We start from the raw sequence: 20,237 nt of genomic DNA on the forward strand, positions 1-20,237 counted from the left end.
CTTCAAAGGTCTGATAGGGAGGGATAGACTTGCATTGTTGGCCATCAGATTACCCACCAATCGGGGTGGGCTTAGACCCATCCACCCAGAATATTCACAAACTAGGGACCTAATGTGACATGCATTTTTTATGCACTCCTTTTCTAGAAATTGATTGATGCAAGGAGCTTCTTATTGCTAATGTTTAGGCTTTTGTTTCTCAGAAGGTGGATTGTGGCACCAAAAGATTTATTGAATATTCACAGGATGCATAGAGGTGGTCAATGTATTTTTTTTTGGCTAAAAATCGTCAATTTAGTGAATCTTAAAAATTTTGAGATTTTTTTTTACTCTCATTGGTGTCGACCTTAAGGTATTTTTTGCTAGACATTGCTATAAGGTTTTGTATTTTGGGGTAGCTTGTCGCCAAAGATATGCCCAATGATGAACTTGATGGTAGGGGAGATTGAGGGCCAAGTAGGTTTAATGAAACACACATCGCCAAAGATATGCCCAATGAAGGACGTGATGGTAGGGGAGATTGAGGGCCAAGTAGGTTTGATGAAACACATCACATTATGACATGGGACCCAAAATAGTAAAGCCTACATGTGGTTGTAAGGTTTTGTTACATGGAATTTTAATGGGCTCCTATCATCATAATTACTTTTCTTTTCACTCTCCTAACTTTTCTATGATTGACCTATGCATGACTAACTAGATTTTATGCAGGAGGTTTGAGATCTTCACACTTCCTCATTTAGTTTTCATCTAGATTTCAAAGACCTTACCCTACTCAACAAGATGTTGTCCCCTAGCAAAACCGTAGTACATATATGGTGTGTTGTGACATTGATACTTATTAGAAAATTCTAAATGGCACTACTTAAATCACTTCTTTCTATTATATAAAAAAATGTAAGAGATGTTCCTTATATCCTTACATGTGATATTGAAAACAATGACCAATTAAGGTCTAACTTTTTTTTTTTGAAAAAATGATAAATTTAACTTTATTATATTTTGCTCGCCAAATTCATAAATTTAGATTCATTTTCTCGCCAAAAACGTGAGTAATATTTCAAGGTCGGTGTCCAAAAAAAATACAGTGGAGGTGGCTTGAGTCATTGTGGGGAGGATAGATTTTCCTTGAGACTGCTCATGGCCTTGGGGATGTTGCACACATGCCTGAGTGTGAGTAGACCTTCTTGATTAAGAGGATATTTAATATCCTTTGATCTTTACCCCCCTACTTCACAAAAATCATGGAAATAGGCTAGGTACTGAGCCACACATAACCTAGGGTCCCATGGAAAAACAGGACTACAACTCATGTTTATGCGAGCCGATGCATTTTGTATCATGATTTTGAGTTTCTTACCCTAGTGTGGATGGGTACACTTACATAGCTAGAGATTTTGGTTTCAGCCAGAGCAAGCGCAAGGTTTAGCTATGCCATGTTTACTCCAAGGTGGCTAGGGCGTCAGAGTGCATTTTGCAAAGGATTAAACTTCTTGTCTCATGTGGACATGAGTAGTTGATACAAACCCAATGGAGAGAGTAAGTAAAGATTAAAATTTATGGATTTTTGTTAGCCTAGCTATTGTGAACCCTAGAAAGTGGTTCAAGAGAGACCCATGTGACTCTCCTCCCCACCATGATATTCTAGTAGATGGTGTTGAGATCAAAAAATAAGAGCAAGGGGAAACACTATAGCGATGTATCCCAATAGTGCTGAAGACACAAATACAGAACCAAAAAATGTATAAAAGAACTCCTAGAGCACCATAACCCAAAGGTAAGGGATCCATTGGGTATTTATAAGCACACACCTACCCAAAAAATCCCCATGGAGACGAGGAAGCACCTGCCCTCGGAGGGGGGGGGGGGGGGGGGGGGGGAGGGTCACTTAATAATGATGTGACTATCACGTGAGTGCAACAAACGGTGTTATTAAATTTCACTTTTTCTCACATTTTCACATACAAAAGGGTATTGTAAAATGGAATTGGGAAAAAAATTTATAGATTGAATAGGAAAAAGGTGTATTTTATTTGTAAAAAATTCACAGATAAGGAGTTTTTAAAATAGTTTTTGAACGAACGTGATATACACAATTTATACATAGTGACCCCCCCCAAGCACCTGCCCTAGCATGGAATTACAACACATGCCAAGTAATGCACTTGATGAAAATATATTCCCCCTTCATCCCAAAAATCTTCAAAACCACAATTTTAAAGTGTATACACACCACAAAACAAGCGAGCTTTCTCAACTTACCCTACACCAAACTCCCTATGGCCTATCATATCTTGTACCCTCTGGGAATTAGATTCTATCTCGCAAACCACACCTCCAAGAGGCATACCTTCAAGCTAAAAGAAATTCTCTCAAGCCTCAAAAAGCTCACTTGTGGGTACTTACAGTAACGTGATAGCTCGCGTCACATTAGCAACTAGCACTGCATGTACATGTGATTGTTAAACCAATTTAAAAAAACTACAAAAAGAAATCCCACACACCCTTTTGGCACACGGTGTCATGACCATATGTACAAATTTACAAAAAATGGGGTGTCCAAAATGCGCACAACATAGTTTGCAAAGCCCCTACTCTATTGAGCATTCATGCTCAGAGCAAGAGCATAGACATGTTGTCCACTTTAATGATTGTGTTGCAAGCATTTATCTCAACCATGTTATCCTCTTTACATGTTTGTTGCTCAACATGAGAATTGAGCAAGATAGGATCGACCAACTCTACATGAGGCATTCTAAGGTCATATTCATGTTTGTCCATATCCTCTACAGTCTCCAACCATATCAGATGCCAAAGACAGAGGAGTAGGCACAAAGTTACTTTGAGATAATGTAGGTATTAAGACACTTGGATCAAAAGGGGTGGTGGCCTTCAAACTAGAATGATATATATGTAAATATCTATTTAAGGTCTATTAAAAACTGGGCTATAAAGAAATTATGTATATAATATCTACCAGAATTCAAAGGGGTAATGGCCTTTTTTACAAGCTTAAACAGATTTTTTCACACAATTGAAATAGATGTGAACTTTGGACGTTTGTTTTAAGTAAAAAAGTTTTAAGTTGGACATGGATAACAACTGATATAATCTGTTGACACCTGTAAAATGCATTCAAGGCTAATGTATATGTTGTCTTGTTTGAATGGATGCATGTGAGGACTCTATCCTTTCTTCGAGTTTTTTGGCTTGAAGCAAATGTCTGTCCTTGACATCACAGGCACTTACTACTTCTTGGAACATACTTTTTGAATCAGCTATTTTACTTTTACACTAGAATGAGACCTCATTCTTATAGCATTGTACAAAAAGAGTTCTAAGATTGAGTTGTTTTTGTACTAATAATTGTCACTTGTCTAAAGTCAGATGTCTTTTGAGATTAGAAGTTCATTTATGTTTTATTATATAGGTAAAACAACTACACACACATTCTATTTGGATCCATTGCAGAGACGGTTTTGGAGTGGGGGTTGGATGCTCAACCTCGTTGGCAACCAACTCCTCAACGCATGGTAAATAAATACCTAATCCCCCCCCCCTCCCCCCCTTCTCCCTTTCCCTGTTGTTTTCTATTTCACACACACGCACACACACATATACACATACACAATAATGAAAATAGAAAAAAAAATCGATTGCACTTACCTCCTCCATTTGTAGGGATTTATGAATATTGTGCAAAGTAGAGCCTTCTTTTATCCCGGGATCATTGTGAACACGCAGTAATAATGCTTGGTGTTAGCGTGTGATTAGTTTGTAGGTATTGGTGTGATCTTGCTTGTTTAATTTGTGTATGATTAACACACACACACACACACACACACACACACACACACACACACACACACACACACACACACACACACACAGAGAGAGAGAGAGAGAGAGAGAGAGAGAGAGAGAGAGAGAGAGAGAGAGAGAATGAGAATTAGGAATAAACTAATGGTTATTGTTAAATGACTCCTAATGTAGAGAGAGATAGAGTTGTTGAATGTTAGAATAGTGTCAAAATAGTTTATGTTAGAGAAAGAGAAAGAGGGAAGGGGGGGGGAGAGAGAGAGAGAGAGAGAGAGAGAGAGAGATAGATAGAAAGAGAGAGAGGTAGAGAGATAAAAGTAGAGATAGAGAAAGAGGTATGCGCATATGATCTTACAAGGAGATTAAGAGCAATGATTGTAGGCGAAGCAACAGTTTTGTGGTTCCTGCAATGTGGGTATGCATTCTCTTCTGTATAGTGCTTTGAAAATGAACTTCTTTATTCGAAAATGATGGAATTCAGAAATGACTTTATCCTCTCTTCTCGTTGCCTTCTCTATCTTTCTCTGTCTCTTCCTATCTCCCTCTCACTTTATCCCCACGGACACTGTTTTGCAGCTCCGCTCCCATGCTAAGAAAGATGCCAAAAAGATGCATATCGAGCTTAATTGAAGCCTACCTGATTAATGAGTAATGTTCACGGCTTGCTAACAAGCTATTTTTACGATTAATGTATGACAGATGTGGCCTTAAAGGACCAACAGATGCCTTGATGATGCTAAAAAGGAGTATGCTTGAGGTGATCATAGACAAGAGGTTATTATCTAGAAAGGCAGTGCTTGAAGTGCTCTATCGGTCTGTCTTTACGGCTTATCAATTGGAGCTATGATGAAGAAGTTATGGAAGTTTGAAGTTTGAGTCAATTGCAGATCCGTACTAGATTGGGCAACTAGAAAGGTTATGATCTGGAAAGATAATTCTTGAAGTGTTGTATCGGTCTGTCTTGACGGCTTATCAATTGGAGCTACGATGAAGAAGTTATGGAAGTTTGAAGTTTGAGTCAATTGAACATCTGTACCGGATTGGGCAACTGCAGCTGAGGGGACAGAAATGAAATGAATACATGGGCCTAAAGTGGTCACTTTGTGGAGCACGTCAGTCTTTTTAGATCAACCATCAAAGTTCTAGTTGGCAAGACTTTGGCGCCGTTAAAAATTCACCGGGGGCCAGTTCTGTACCAGTCTGGTCGGCTCGATTAGAATTCCATCTAGGTGTTTTGAGCTTTTTCCAGGTTTTGGAATGCGGTACGTTAAGGCTCAAGAAAAATCTTGTCCAGAATGTCATCTCTTGCAGTACAATAATGGTGGGAAACACCAAATAGGGAGATAATAAGAAAGCTATGGATGGCTTGGCACTGGATCCGGACCAAATGTGGTGATTGGATGATGATTTGGTTGGTCGATAAGTATGCTTAATACGATGCTTTAGTAGTGCTTTGGTGGATATATATGCCAAATGTGATGCTATTTAGAGAGCATGATAAACATGTGAGTCTTTTTTATTGCTCTGAAGTGTGGCATAACTGTGGCGGAGAGGCTTTAAACTGATTCCACCTGAGGCAATCACTTATACTTGAATCTTGAGGGCATGTGGCAATATTCAAGACCTTGTTACGAGCAGCAAAATTCACAATGATATTGTTAGTCAAGGACTGTTGAAGGAGAATGTTGTGCTTAGCAATGCCTTGATTGTTATGTATGCTAAACTTGATGCCCATTAAAAGTCTTCCCGGCTTCAAAGGCCGCCCATAAACTTGAGAAGTCTGCCCATAGTCAAATCTTAGCCAAAGTTTTGAGGGCATGGGTTGGAAGATCTTTTCAAGTACTACCTTGTGGAACGATTTGGTCTTAAAAACAATTTAAGATTTGTCCATATGGATAAATCTTTAAGACATTGGTGATTCCCAAATTGGCTCTAAAGTCCCAAAGTCTATAATATGGTGTTCAAAAGAGTTATACCATAGATGCCATGAAGTCTCTGGTTTGGAAGGAAGAGCAATCAAAGAAACCCCACTCTCTCTCTTCCACTCACACACATAAAGAAAGAACACAAAAGAGAATATCAAAATAACACAAATATGAAAACATCAAGGCTATGGTCGTATCGTATCATGGGTAATATGAAAGGGTTAATAGATGAGTTAATGGCGTTCAATCTTTGCCGACCAAACAAGCTACGAATTGTTCTTTGGAATTGTAATTTTATGCTTATCATAATATATATGTTCTATCTAGTAATTGGGATTAATTGTGTGTACAAATTCTCTTGGTTCATAAAAAGATAACTACACTTACCACTACAAGAGGTTGTGTGCTCTTTTGACGCTTTTAGCGATGAAAATACATTGGGTTTTTAGAACCTTTGGCATCGCTAAGAGCATCGCTAACAACATAGATACGAGAACGTCGCTATAACAGTCGCTATAGGCATCGCTCATTAGGAGATTTCGGAGGTCTTTTGGAGGGCCTTTTGGAAGAGAGAGGAAAATAAGCTCCTCCAATGAGAGAAGAGCCTACGTTACGTAGAAAAATAGATTGATATTAACAAAAATATAAAAGGTGTCCCTCTCCTCATTTAATAATCTAGCGGTCCTTGAAGACGATCACTCTCTTTCATTTAATGCGAGCACCTTTTTCAGAAGGTAGATGCGGTGCATTTGATACGACTTACGTCATCACTAGAATTCAAAAAGTTACAAAACTATCAAGTGGTGGAAGATTTTGAAACTTTTGATACTGTCAATGCGTCCGGAACGCCCAAATATCCTAGAAATGAATGTCCAATTGCCTGGCTTCGACATCCAAAGAGGCAAAGAATGTCAAAAACCCCTAAAAGAACATTTTACTAACGGCGCGCGAGGGGGCATTCCAAAATTTTGGAATGCCTCATCGCGCGCCGTTAGTAAAAAGCCCCTTTTTTCCTCTTTTAGGAAGCTTTTTGAGAGGAAAATGTCAAAAAATCTCTAAAAAGGCCTCCATCTATCACATAGGTTTTTTCTTCATCATCTTAGCCTTAGAGATCATAATTTCGAGTCTATAAGAGTGAGCACGCACACCCATTGTTACAATTCTACAAAGTGCATTTTGATCACACACACACACACACACACACATACACACAGACAAATATAACATACACACAAACACACAGAGACACAAATATAACATACACACACACAGACACACACACTGACAAACACACAGACACACAAATATAACATACACACACACACACACACACAGAGCCCCCCCCCCCCCCCCCCCCCCCCCCCCCCCCCCCTCTCTCTCTCTCTCTCCTCTCTCTCTCTCTCTCTCTATACTAAAGGCGCGCGTAGAGAGGCACAACCTTTGTGCATGTCTCTATGCGCGCCTTTAGTACTGTGCATCCACCAGTGTATGTGTTTATGTGTGTATGTGTGAGTGTTATAGAGAGAGGAAGTAAGGCGGAGGAAAGAGAGAGAGAGAGAGAGTCTTTCTGTTACCTTATACTAATGGCAGGAGGAGGTGGTTTTTGAGGTCAAAACATGCTCCACGCATGCCGTTAGTAATGGGAGTCTCTCTCTCTCTCTCTCTCTCTCTCTCTTTAAATATGCTAAGCTATAGAAAGGAGAGAGAGAGAGAGAGAGAGAGAGAGAGAGAGCATGGTGCAAAAGTGCAATAGAGAAACATGGGTAGGCTTTCTTGAAAGATAATTTTCCAAAAATCACTGAAAAGAGCTTTGTACTAACGGCGCATAGAGGGGCATTCTAGCATTTTAGAATGCCTCCTCACGCGCCTTAAGTAAAAAGCCCATTTTTTTGGGTTTTTTGACATTTTTTGCCTCTCCGGATGTCGGAATGAGACAAGTAGACATTCGTTTTTAGGGTATTTTGGCGTTCCGGACACATTGGTGGTGTCAAAAGACTCAAAATATATCACTATTTGACAGTTTGTGACTTTTCAACTTTTAGTGATGACGTAAGCTGCCTTGAATGCGCCGCACCTGCCTCCTGAAAAAGACGCTCGCATTAAATAAAAAAGTGTTCTGTTTCAAGGACGATTGGAGATATAAATCTACTTTTTAAAGTGTCTGGTTGTCCTTTTGGACGTACTCACAAGGTGCAAGTGCATTTTAAAAAAAGTTTCTAGAGAGAGAAGTACAATTTCTTACAAGGCCCTCCAAATGACCTCCGAAATTTTCTAATAATAATTGTCGCTATATAGCGACGTCTATAGCGACGATTATAGCGACGTTTGCAGGCCATCTATAGCGACGATTATAGTGACGTTTGCAGGCCATCTATATCGACGTTTATAGTGACGCTGCAGAGCCTTATATAGCAACGTTCATAGCGACACCCGAGAGGAAAAGTTTTTGGTGGCAGGGCATTCAAACCATCAACCATATTGAATGTTTCATTAATTGTTTCATTAAATGCAAAGGTAGATATAGACTCAAAATAGTCACCCACAAGACAATATAACCATTAACTCCATCATCCATAGTACGTATTGTTTGCAAAATAAAGATACAAAATTGACAAGCGTGAATTGATGAAAGTAAATCAATGACAATTGTACACATTGGCAAAATCACTCGATTGTTAAACTTTGCAAATGTAATAGTTACAAACCATTGTCATTATTGAAAAAATATACATGGTTTTCAAAAATACGTATAAAAGTCGTCTCATGATACATAAGCTATGACAAAAAGAAACTAATGCTATCTAGCTACGGCTAAACTGACGTTTTCTAATCAGACATCTCATCGCTTCCAAGCGGCATACCTGTCGGAGTCTACAAAAAAAAACAATAAGACAGCTTTTTGTAAGTATAAACATATAGCGGCGTTTATAAAACAATACAACAAATAGAAAAGAGTAAACCCAAATACTAACCATGCCGCGGTGAGAACTCAGAATGTCCACATCAGAGCGTTTAAGCCCTTCCTAACTGCGTACTCGCGCTCGTACGGTGTGGGATCACGTCCTGTCATCGACCACTGTCAAAACATACAAAGAATCCATTATGTTAGAATTTCAAAACCCATAAACCCTAAACTATCAAACATAGAGCGCAATGCGAAAACACTTACAAAATCGGCCTCAATTGATGCCCACCCGCCGCTCCCCAAGTGGTGTGAGCTCCCTGCCTCTACTCGCGCTCTGGCTACCTCCTTTTGTTGCTTCCACTTGTCAGGATTCTCGCACACTGTTTTCTTTGCATTCTTCTAATCTTCTTTCGCCAGCCATCTGGTCTGTTCCACCCATGCTTGATTGCTTTTTGTACTTCGGAACGCTTGTGCTTGCAGTATTCATGCATTCGAACCTTTATCACATCTTCATTGAAGCGCTCATCCCGTGTTGGAACGGGAAACTCGTCATGAAGAATGCTGATGAATCTGTCTTTTAAATCATTTGGTACTTCACTCCAGCTGTTTAGTATGTAGTGTCTAAACACCTGAGAGCAAAGACGACGCATGCGCGAAATCACCTTCTTGCCTTCATCATCCAAGATGATGTCGCCCCTGAAGTCGAAGGAGTAAGGCAAGCCCTCTCTCCCCCACTGACGCGTGAACCTAGGTGTCCCGGTAGGGGTCTGTAGTGGCATGTCAACGGGGGTACGGACGTCAGGTGTCTCCAGTGGAGTCTGAGCCCCGAAGCGAGGAGTGTCCACTGGAGTGACTCCTGGAGGAGTAGCTAGTGGTGTGTTGCCGCTAGGAACTTCAGTCAGCCGCACAAAACGTGGTGTCGATGGTGATGTCATGGCTGGTGTCGGGTGGGCAAAGAAGGGAGGATAAAGAGCCTCGTCGAACACGAGGCGGTGTCGAAGCATCGGCAGTGGCATCTCCACAACAACCACCACCGCCACCACTAGAGAGCATGTGCCTAGACAAGTGTGAAGATCATCTCATCGACATCGAAGCTTCGGAGCGCGCTGAATGCTCCGAAATAGAGGGAGATGCGGATGGAGTAGGAACGCGTGATGGTGCACCAGAGCGATTATGCCATTTCCCTCATGAATAACAGGTTTTGAGTTCAACTCCTGTCGGCGACTAGATCTTTAAGGTCTCTTGGGATAGTTTCCTATGATGTTAAGACTCTCTTCTTCTTCTTCTTCTTCTTCTCTCTCTCTCTCTCTTTGTTTTATATCTTTCTCTTTCTCTTTCTCAATGTGTGTGCGTTTTTGCTTTATGCATGCTCTCTCTCTCTCTCTCTCTCTCTTTTCCTCTCTCAATGTGTGTGTGCATTCCTTGTTTATACATGTGTGTGTGCGTTTTTTGTTTATGCATCTGCTCTCTCTCTCTTTCTCTCTCTCTCTCTCTCTCAAAAACACAATGTGGTGTGTGTGTGTGTGTGTGTGTGTGTGTGTGTGTGTGAGAGAGAGAGAGAGAGAGAGAGAGAGAGAGAGGGAGGGAGAGAGAAAGAGGGGAAGGGAACATGAGAGTGAGGAGAGGGAAGGAGCATACCTGGCTCTCCTTCCTCTCCTCATGTGTGTGTGTGTGTGTGTGTGTGTGTGTGTGTGTGTGTGTGTGTGTGTGGAGATAAAGAGAGAGAGACGGAGAGCGCGCGTTACCGTGCTTGCTTGAGCGCGTGCCGAAAACTTAGATTTGAGATCTGAGTTTCGGACGCTCTCCGTTATTTTTCTTACCCCTGACGGCGTCGCTATGAACATCGCTAGGTTACAAGTAACTTAGCGATGCCTATAGCGACGCCGTGGTTTATCACATTTGAGCGTCGCACTGCGAGCGTCGCTAATATTAAGTACCTCTTGTAGTGTACATCAAAAGAAAAGTTATAGTCTATAAGGGGTAGTATGATAGGGTCCGGTGAAAGAAGTATTTCATTGAGCCTGTTTGGGCCAAAGAGAAACAATATACGTTGTTGAAAGTGTATTTTACAGCTAATCCATACGTTAATTGCAATAGATCTCTTAGAGTGAAAGCGATAGAAATTCACATCATGTGGATTATTCATCTAGGATAAATTTAGTATGTGAAAACTGTAGATATGAAAGAAGTGAAGGAGACAAAATTTCCCTCCCAAGCCCTATTCTTGCCCGTAGGAGATAAGGATATTGCGGGGAGACATGTACCTGTAGCAAGGAGAACCTAGAATTTCTAGAGAAAGCGACTTTCTAAGAGTGAGAGAAATAGATATGGTTAGGGAGATGAAATTATATAGGTATGTTGGATTATAGATGAAAAAGAAAACAACAAATAACAAAGTAAAACACATCTTACTTGACAAACTCTTCTGGAGTTATTCACCATTTTGATGGAGAGAGAAGAATGTGAAAGACTTCAAGCCTTGATTGATACACAAAGCCTAATCCTCCCTACTCCACCTCCCACACCTTCTACCACTCTCTCCCCTCCTTCTCTCCCCCCTCCGCCCCCCCCTCTCTCTCTCTCTCTCTCTCTCTCTCTCTCTCTCTCTCTCTCTCACTCACACACACACACACACACACACACACACACACACACATACATTCTTGTGTTAGTAAACAGGTAATGCATAGCACTCAAGGATGCCTAGGGTTTTGGAACATGAAAAAGGGAACTACGGACACACACACACACACATACAAATATAGGCAAAATAGATACTTTTGTACCAACCCATACACACACATGTGCACAATTACTTGATAATTAAGCATTGTATAGGGACATGAAAATCATGGAGATGAAGGGTTTATATTGATCAAACATAAATACACCTATACACCCCATACACTATTATATATTTTTGAAAAAAAACCACATTTTTACGATTTTATAACTAATAAAGGGTTGTGATGAAATGCAGACTACAACATCTCTTGGTATAGATTGAATGGAGTGCAACATCAGAAAATGAGAAGACGACAACACTTCAACCGTGTAATACACTTTTTGGTTTTTTTGTGAGAAGTTGTAATGGTTTCGATTAGAAAACATCATTTTTAATGTAAATTTTGGGTTCTTTATGGAATAATGGAATTACATCAACATACTTCTTGCATCCCGTCTCTCACTCGTTTGGGATATGGTATTGATAAAGACATCCCTACCCCTCCCCTTGGCACACAATGTTCTCTCTCCTTCTTTAAAGGACTTGAACTTTATAAGAAACTCTTAGATTTTGAAAAGCATGGAGTCACTTCACAATCACTTTGAGCCTTAAACAATGCATCTACGAATGATTGGATATCTCTTCTCATCCAATCAAGAAAAGAGAAAGACAAACTATTTGAAGCCTTCTCCTTATTTCTTTCCAAGTTACTGATCATTGATGCACAAGACTATGCTTGTTTAGACATAGCTTAAGACATAGGAAACCCTTGTCCCTAGAGGACCCCTTTACTATATATCCATTGGATATCATTGGTATAAAATCTACACATGATGACTCTTTTGCTACATATTTGAATACACATATCAAATTACTGGAACCTTTCGTGGGTCACTTTGTTACAAGCACAATTTGGAAAAAAGATAAGCTACCATGCCCCAATATTTCTTTTATCCATGCAGCTAGTAATCGACCTAAACATATGGGATACAAAGTGTACGTATCACAAGTCCTCCCTATTTTATACAATGAATAACACATTTCTTATGCGGCTACAGATTTGGGTAAACTTATCGACATGTTTGTATCAAATGGATTTAGGAGGGAAAGAATTATTACCTGCATTACACAATTTGTTGAATCCAATTAGTTTCCTTGAATCAAGTATGATATTAGTACTCTTGTTTATAGAGTTGGTAGGGGATAGGTCCACTTGGTGGCCTATTCTCCACCAAGTGTACCTTTCCTTAGGGATGGGGGACGGCCACACACACACACACACACACACACACACACACACACACACACACACACACACCACACTCTTGTTAAGAATAAGGTAATGCATAGCACTCAAGAGTGACGAGGGTTTTAGAGCATGAAAAAGGGATCTACACACACACACGCACACACTTGGTCACATCATTTGACCATGATAGCATCTAGAGGGGTTTTGATTGTGTCCTGAATCATTGTATCTGGCTAAAAACTATGACATCCAACTATATGCACTCAATATTTAACTTGAGTTGTTGCCTTAAGGGGTCTACCTTATGCTCTACTATACACCTCCCATAATGATAACTCCTCTTGCAATATACAGTGGCTAAAAGGAGTTATCCACCATATTATTTTCATTCCGTATACTATCATAGAGGTTGGTCGCGGGTGACGGACGGGTGCGTAAGGAATACAAATTTATAGTTTCAGCTTGAAGATGAATTGTGGTGATTAGATATCTCTCTCTTAGTGTTAATTTTTGAAATTGAAGCTTTTAATTCAAATGAAAAATAGCCTCTTTTGTTTGTTTATTGAAAATACTCATGTGGTGTGCTCAAGATAGACTCCAAATGGGCATGTCTCTCTCATCCGGGAGCACCTCTGTATATATTTATTCTAGGTTACATTCCAAGATAGGTAATTGCTAAGAATCCTATAACTTATCAATAAATAATGAAACATTAGATAATAGATAAATTCATGGAGATTCCACGCAACCGATGGAATGAATCCATATGTAAGTGCGCTCTCAAAACCTCATGGAATGAAGCCATATGTGAGTGCACTCTCAAAAACCTCATGGTATATGTATTGGAGGGCCAACACCCTTTGGAGTGTCTCAAGGAGAAGAGAAGAGCGAGGCTCTTGTAGAGCTCCTTCCCCTCCCCTCCCAACGGCCACACCTGTATTTATGCAAGGAAAGATATCTCATAACAACAAAATCACTGTGATTGTGTTTTCTAAAGGTTTCTATAGGTAAGAGTGCACTTATGATATCACAAAACATTGTTTTGATAAGGAATCACTCTCTTGGATGTTGGATGTTCTCTAGCCATTCTGCAAGCATCTTTTGAAAAATTCTTGATGATGGCTCTAGAAAAGATCCGATGAGTAATCTAGCATAGAGAGAATACAACTTGTAAGCATCTTGAGTGGCTTTGCGTCGTAACGACGATGCTGCTAGGAAAACTATGATCATGAGGTTGTTGCCGCCCAATATCTGCTGAATGCAAAGAGAGAGAGAGAGAGAGAGAGAGAGGAGAGAAGAGAGAGAAGAGAGAGAGAGAGAAGAGAGAGAGAGAGAGAGAGGGCCAAGCACAAAGCGCCAATAGCAGCTGCTTGTCTTGCTAGATTTCGTGATTGTGAGAAGGCCGGCGTGCGGACCTCCTGCCAAGTGCAAGGCTCTTGTAGGTAAGAATGAACTTGTATTTTCTAAAGGTTTCTATAGGTAAGAATGATCTTGTGATATCACAAAACATGCGCCCAATATCTGCTGAATGCAGAGAGAGAGAGAGAGAGAGAGAGAGAGAGAGAGAGAGAGAGAGAGAGAGAGGAGAGAGAGAGAGAGAGAGAGAGAGAGAGAGAGAGAGAGAGAGAGAGAGAGAGAGAGAGAGAGAGAGAGAGAGAGAGCGTAGGCAAGCCTCCACATGCGCATAGCACGAAGCGCTGATGAGAGTGTCTTGCTAATTAGATTTCGTGATTGTGAGAAGGCCGGCCTGCGGACCTCCTGCCAAGAATTGTCCCAAGACTAGCTGGGAGCAGATATTGAATGTAGTTTTCAACTAGAAATGGAGCGTGTCGGGGAACCCTCACGGATGGCGTCATTGCCCCAAGCGCAAGGCCTTAGCCCAGCTTCGTGGCGGGGCTCCACTTTTATACGTGCTTTGCTCCGCCCTTGCGCATATGGGCGAATCATATGCTGGCCGAAAAGCACTTTCGCCACACGACTCACAGTGAGCAAAGCCCGGTCCCACATAATTTTTCAACTTGACAGATAGAATACGCTCTAGTATTATTATTGAATACTCCCTAAGTTGAATGGGCACTCTTTGACAACAATCATACTCCCACTTGAGAAGCTCTTAAGTTCAATTCAGCCTCCACGATGTCCTTAATCCCTCGCGCCCCTCTTGGAGGCTCTCTAGCATGGCGTCAAAGTTGAGTAAAACCAAGTTGCAGTTCTTGCCCTATGAAAGCCACCCCCCCCCCCCCCCCCCCCCCCCCCCCCCCCCCCCCCCCCCCCCCCCCCCCCCCCCCCCCCCCCCCCCCCCCCCCCCCCCCACGCACTAGCTTTTCACAGTTTGAACTTTGGGCATAATCTGAATGCCCTAATGCTTTATACCATGCTAATTAATTTGTTCAAAAACTTTGGTTGATTCCAGAGATGGTGAAGGATAGCTTCAACTCGCGGAACTCAAAAAAAGAAAAATTGTTTTCTCTTGTGCCTCAAACATATTGCCTACATATTACTTTGACTTTGAGCTAGGGTCTTCTACTCCCAACAAGTGTGGTACTTGTATTCTTAATGTTTGCATGGCTGCAATAGAAAATGGGCCTGCTTATGATGTGGAATATTATTTAATTAAAATAAAGAATATTAAAACGCATTGATGCATTGAGTGAAAATGCTACAAGGCTCATAGTTAACCTAATGAGTATAACCAAGTAGTAGCAGAGTTGTACCATGTAACAAAGGCCCCAACACTGCACCAGCCCCAATAGCAACTTATGTAATGGAACCCACCTAAGGGGTCGATACTTCTATTGTGGCTGACATGTTTCCTTCATTGCACCCAAAGAAAGTGGCCACATTTCTAGAGAGAAGCCCCGAGAATCTATTAGTGAGGACAAGGACACAACAAGGACACAGTGGATACTTTCCTTAATAAATGGGGACATGTGCATCGTTTATGTCACATTTCAAATGCATACTTAAGGCATTGGAGACGAGCCTTGTCTTTGAAGGCAAGGACTACAAACATGGGATGACATACAAACCACACAACCGTCCCACGACATAAGATTCTTTTGAAAAATTGTGCTAAAAAGAGTTTCGTCCAACCACTACAGTCAGGTAGTTTTGGTTTAGGATTGGAAATCTATGACTCTCACAAAGGCTTACTAGATGAGAAGAAGGAGAAAGTGCAAACTCAGCAAAAACGATACATCATACTGGGAACAACAAGATTAGCAAAAGGGATCCTCAAGATTGGAGTTAAAGAAGTGCATTGAAGAAGAAGAGGGCATGATTTATCTTCTCCCTAAGGAGGTAGGTTCTATGGATAATACCAATCATTTGAGGCTAATTACAATTCTCAACTCAACCTACAAATCTAGCTAGCACAACATAGTTTCTTTTTGGATTGTTAGGACAACCACCCTAGATTGGTCCCCTTATGAGGACTTCAGATATACTCCAATTTGAATAGCAATATGATATGTAGGATGCACCTATCACGTGAGTTCAACAAAAGGGTAACTAAAGTTCATGAAACTTATAGAAATATATATACAAAAGGATATTATTTTTTGAAATTTGAAAAAAACCTATAGATATTCATAGAAAACAGTACATTATATTCCTTAAAAAATTCACAAACAAGGTGTTTTACAAACATGTCTTAAACGCACGTGATATGGTAGTTTTAAATTTAGTGACCCTCCGCGATGTTGGGTTGCATTTTTCTAATTGACATCAAAAGAGCACAATAGCCCTCTCCTTTCAATAAATCTAAGGAAGCTTTTCCATTGGACCTTGGATTATCTTAGCAAGACACATTGAGGTAGTCATTGATGAGGAGCTTTTGGCAATGATTTAAGCTACATTACCTCTCGTTGGATCTGTTAAAGCTCCTGCATAGACCACATTTGTTAGCTGATTAGGAAACTTCAATGGCTTGATAGGGAGGGGTAGTCTTGGATTGTTGGCCATCACATTACCCACCAATTGGGGTGGGATTGGGCCCATCAACCTAGATTCACAAACTAGGGACCTGATGTGACATGTATTTTTTATGGACTCCTTTTCTAGGAATTTAATGATGCAAGGAGATTCTTCTTGCTAATGTTTAGACTTTTGTTTCTGAGAAAGTGGATTGTGACACCGAAAGATTTGTTGAATATTCACAGGGGTGCATAGAGGTGGCCGGTGTATTTTTTTTGGCTAAAAATCACCAATTTGGTGAATCTTGAAAATTTTGAGCTTTTTTTGGCTCTCATTGGTGTGAACTTAAGATGTTTTTCTCCAGACTTTGCTATAAGGTTTTGTATTTTGGGGTAGCTAGTTGCCAAAGATATGCCCATTGAAGAACTTGATGGTAGGGGAGATTGAGGGCCAAATAGGTTTGATGAAACACATCACATTATGACATGGGACCCAAAATAGTAAAGCGTACATGTGGTTGTAAGGTTTTGCTACATGAAATTTTAATGGGCTCCTATCATCATAATTACTTTTCTTTTCACTCTCCTAACGTTTCTATGATTGACCTATGCATGACTAACTAGATTTTATGTAGGAGGTCTAAGATCTTCACACTTCCTCATTTAGTTTTCATCTAGATTTCAAAGACCTTACCCTACTCAACAAGATATTGCCCCCTAGCAAGACACTAGTGCCTATAAGGTGTGTTGTGACATTGATACTTATTTGAAAAGTCTAGGTGGCACTACTTAAATCACTTCTTTCTATTATATAAAAAGTTGTAAGAGATGTTCTTTTTATCCTTACATGTGATATTGAAAAAAATGACCAATTAAGGTCTAAATTAATTTTTTTGTTGAGAAAATGTTAAATTTAATTTTATTATAATTTGCTTGTAAAATTCATAAATTTAGATTCATTTTCTCGCCAAAAACTTGAGTAATATTTCAAGGTCTGTGTCCAAAAAAAAAACAGTGGAGGTGGCTTGAGTCATTGTGGGAAGGATAGATTTTTCTTGGGAGTGCTCATGGCCTTGGGGATGTTGCACACATGCCTGAGTGTGAGAAGACCTTCTTGATTAAGAGGATATTTAATATCCTTTGATCTTTACCCCTCTACTTCACAAAAAGTATGGAAATAGGCTAGGTATTGAGCCACACATAGCCTAGGGTTCCATGGAAACAGGACTACAACTCTTGTTTTGGCGAGCCGATGCATTTCGTATCATGATTTTTAGTTTCTCACCCTAGTGTGGATGGGTACACTTACATAGCTAGAGATTTTGGTTTCAGCCAGAGCAAGGCAAAGGAGGGGTAGTTCTTTTTCTTCTAGGCGGAAGTAGAGCTTTAACTATGCCATGTTTACTCCAAGGTGGCTAGGGTGTTAGAGTGCATTTTGCAAAGGATTAAAATTCTTGCCTCATGTGGACATGAGCATTTGATACAAAGCCAATGGAGACAGTAAGTAAAGATGCCAATTTATGGACTTTTGTTAGCCTAGCTATTGTGAGCCCTAGAAAGTGGTTCTAGAGAGACCCATGTGACTCTCCTCCCCACCATGATACCCCCTTATTCTAGTAGATGGTGTTGATTAAAAAATAAGAGCAAGGGGCAACACTATAGCAATGTCTCCCAATAGTGTTGAAGACACAAATACAGAACCACAAAACGTATCAAAAGAACTCCTAGAACACCAAAACCCAAAGGTAAGTGATCCCTTGGGTATTTATAAGCACACGCCCACTCAAAAAACCACCATGGAAACTAGGAAGCACTTGCCCTTGGGGGGGGGGAGTCACTTAATAATGATGTGACTATCACGTGAGTGCAACAAAAGCGGTTATTAAATTTCACTTTTCCTCACATTTTCACATACAAAAGGATATTGTAAAATGGAATTGGGAAAAAAATTTATAGATTGAATAGGAAAAAGGTGTATTTTATTTGTGTCAAAATTTCATAGATAAGGAGTTTTTAAAATAGTTCTTGAACGAACGTGATATACACAGTTTATACGTATTGACCCCCTCCAGCACCTGCCCTAGCATGGAATTACAACACATGCCAAGCAATGCACTTGATGAAAAGATCTTCCCCCTTCACCCAGAGAATCTTCAAAACCACAATTTTAAAGTGTATACACACCACAAAACAAGTGAGCTTCCACAACTTACCCTACACCAAACTCCCTATGGCCTATCATATCTTGTACCCTGTGGGAATTAGACTCTATCCCCCAAACCACACCTCCAAGAGGGATACTTTCAATCTAAAAGAGATTCTTTCAAGTCTCAAAAAATTCACTTGTGGGAACTTACAGTAACCTGATAGCTTGCATCACATTAGAAACTTGCACTGCATGTACATGTCATTGTTAAACAATTTTAAAAAAACTACAAAAAGAAATCCCACATGCCCTTTTGACACACAGTGTCATAACCATATGTACAAATTTACAAAAAACAGGGTGTCCAAAATGCGCACAACATAGTTTGCAAAACCCCTAGTCTATTGAGCATTCATGCTCAGAGTAGAAGCATAGACATGTTGTCCACTTTAATGATTGTGTTCCAAGCATTTAGCTCAACCATGTTATCCTTTTACATGTTTGTTGCTCCTCAACATGAGAATTGAGCAAGATAGGATCAACCAACTCCACATGAGGCATACTAATTTCATATTCGTCCATACCCTCTATAGCCTCCAACCGTATCTGACGCTAAGGACAGAGGAGTAGGCACAAAGTAACTTTGTGATAATGGAGGTATTAAGACACTTGGATTAGAAGGGGTGGTGGCCTTCACACTAGAATGATATATATGTAAATATCTATTTAAGGTCTATTAAAAACTTGGCTATATAGAAACTATATATATAATATCTACCATAATTCAAAGGGCTAATGGCCTTTTTTACAAGCTTAAACAGAATGTTTTACAAAATTGAAATACATGTGAACTTTGGATGTTTGTTTGAAGTAAAAAAGTTGTAAGTTGGACATGGATAACAACTTTTTTTGGCTTGAAGAAAATGTATGTCCTTGACATCATAGACACTTACTACTTCTTGGAACATACTTTTTAGATAAGCTATTGTACTTCTACACTAGAATGAGACATCATTCTTATAGCATTGTACAAAAATATTTCTAAGATTGAGTTGTTTTTGTACTAATCATTGTCACTTGTCTAAAGTCATATGTCTTTTGAGACTAAAAGTTCATTTATGTTTTATTATATAAGTAAAACAACTACATACACATTCTATTCGGATCCATTGTGGAGAGAGTTTTGGAGTGGGGGTTGGACACTCAACCTCGTTGGAAACCAACTCTTCAACGCACGGTAAATACCTAATCCCCCCCCTCTTTCCCTGTTGTTTTCTATTTACACACACACACACACACACACACACACACACACATGTGCACACACACATATATACACACACAATAATGAAAATAGAAAAAATGAAACGATTGCGTAACCTCCTCCATTTGTAGGGATTTATGAATATTGCGCAAAGTAGAGCCTTCTTTTATCCCGGGATCATTGTGAACACGCGGTAATAATGCTTGGTGTTAGAGTGTCATTAGTTTGTAGGTGTTGGTGTGATCTTGCTTGTTTAATTTGTGTATGATTAACAAAGAGAGAGAGAGAGA

General features: G+C 40.0%; 1 non-coding gene across 1 annotated transcript; it reads right to left on the reverse strand.

Annotated features, from left to right (window-relative positions):
* Positions 1-14,358: 14,358 nt before the first annotated feature.
* On the reverse strand, positions 14,359-14,497 carry LOC147446133 (U4 spliceosomal RNA). Its single transcript, XR_015189955.1, has one exon. It is a non-coding gene; the product is annotated as a U4 spliceosomal RNA (small nuclear RNA).
* Positions 14,498-20,237: the final 5,740 nt, after the last annotated feature.

This window comes from Adiantum capillus-veneris, chromosome 12 (genome assembly GCF_014529385.1).
Source record: "Adiantum capillus-veneris isolate H3 chromosome 12, ASM1452938v2, whole genome shotgun sequence".
Taxonomy (NCBI): Eukaryota; Viridiplantae; Streptophyta; class Polypodiopsida; order Polypodiales; family Pteridaceae; genus Adiantum; species Adiantum capillus-veneris.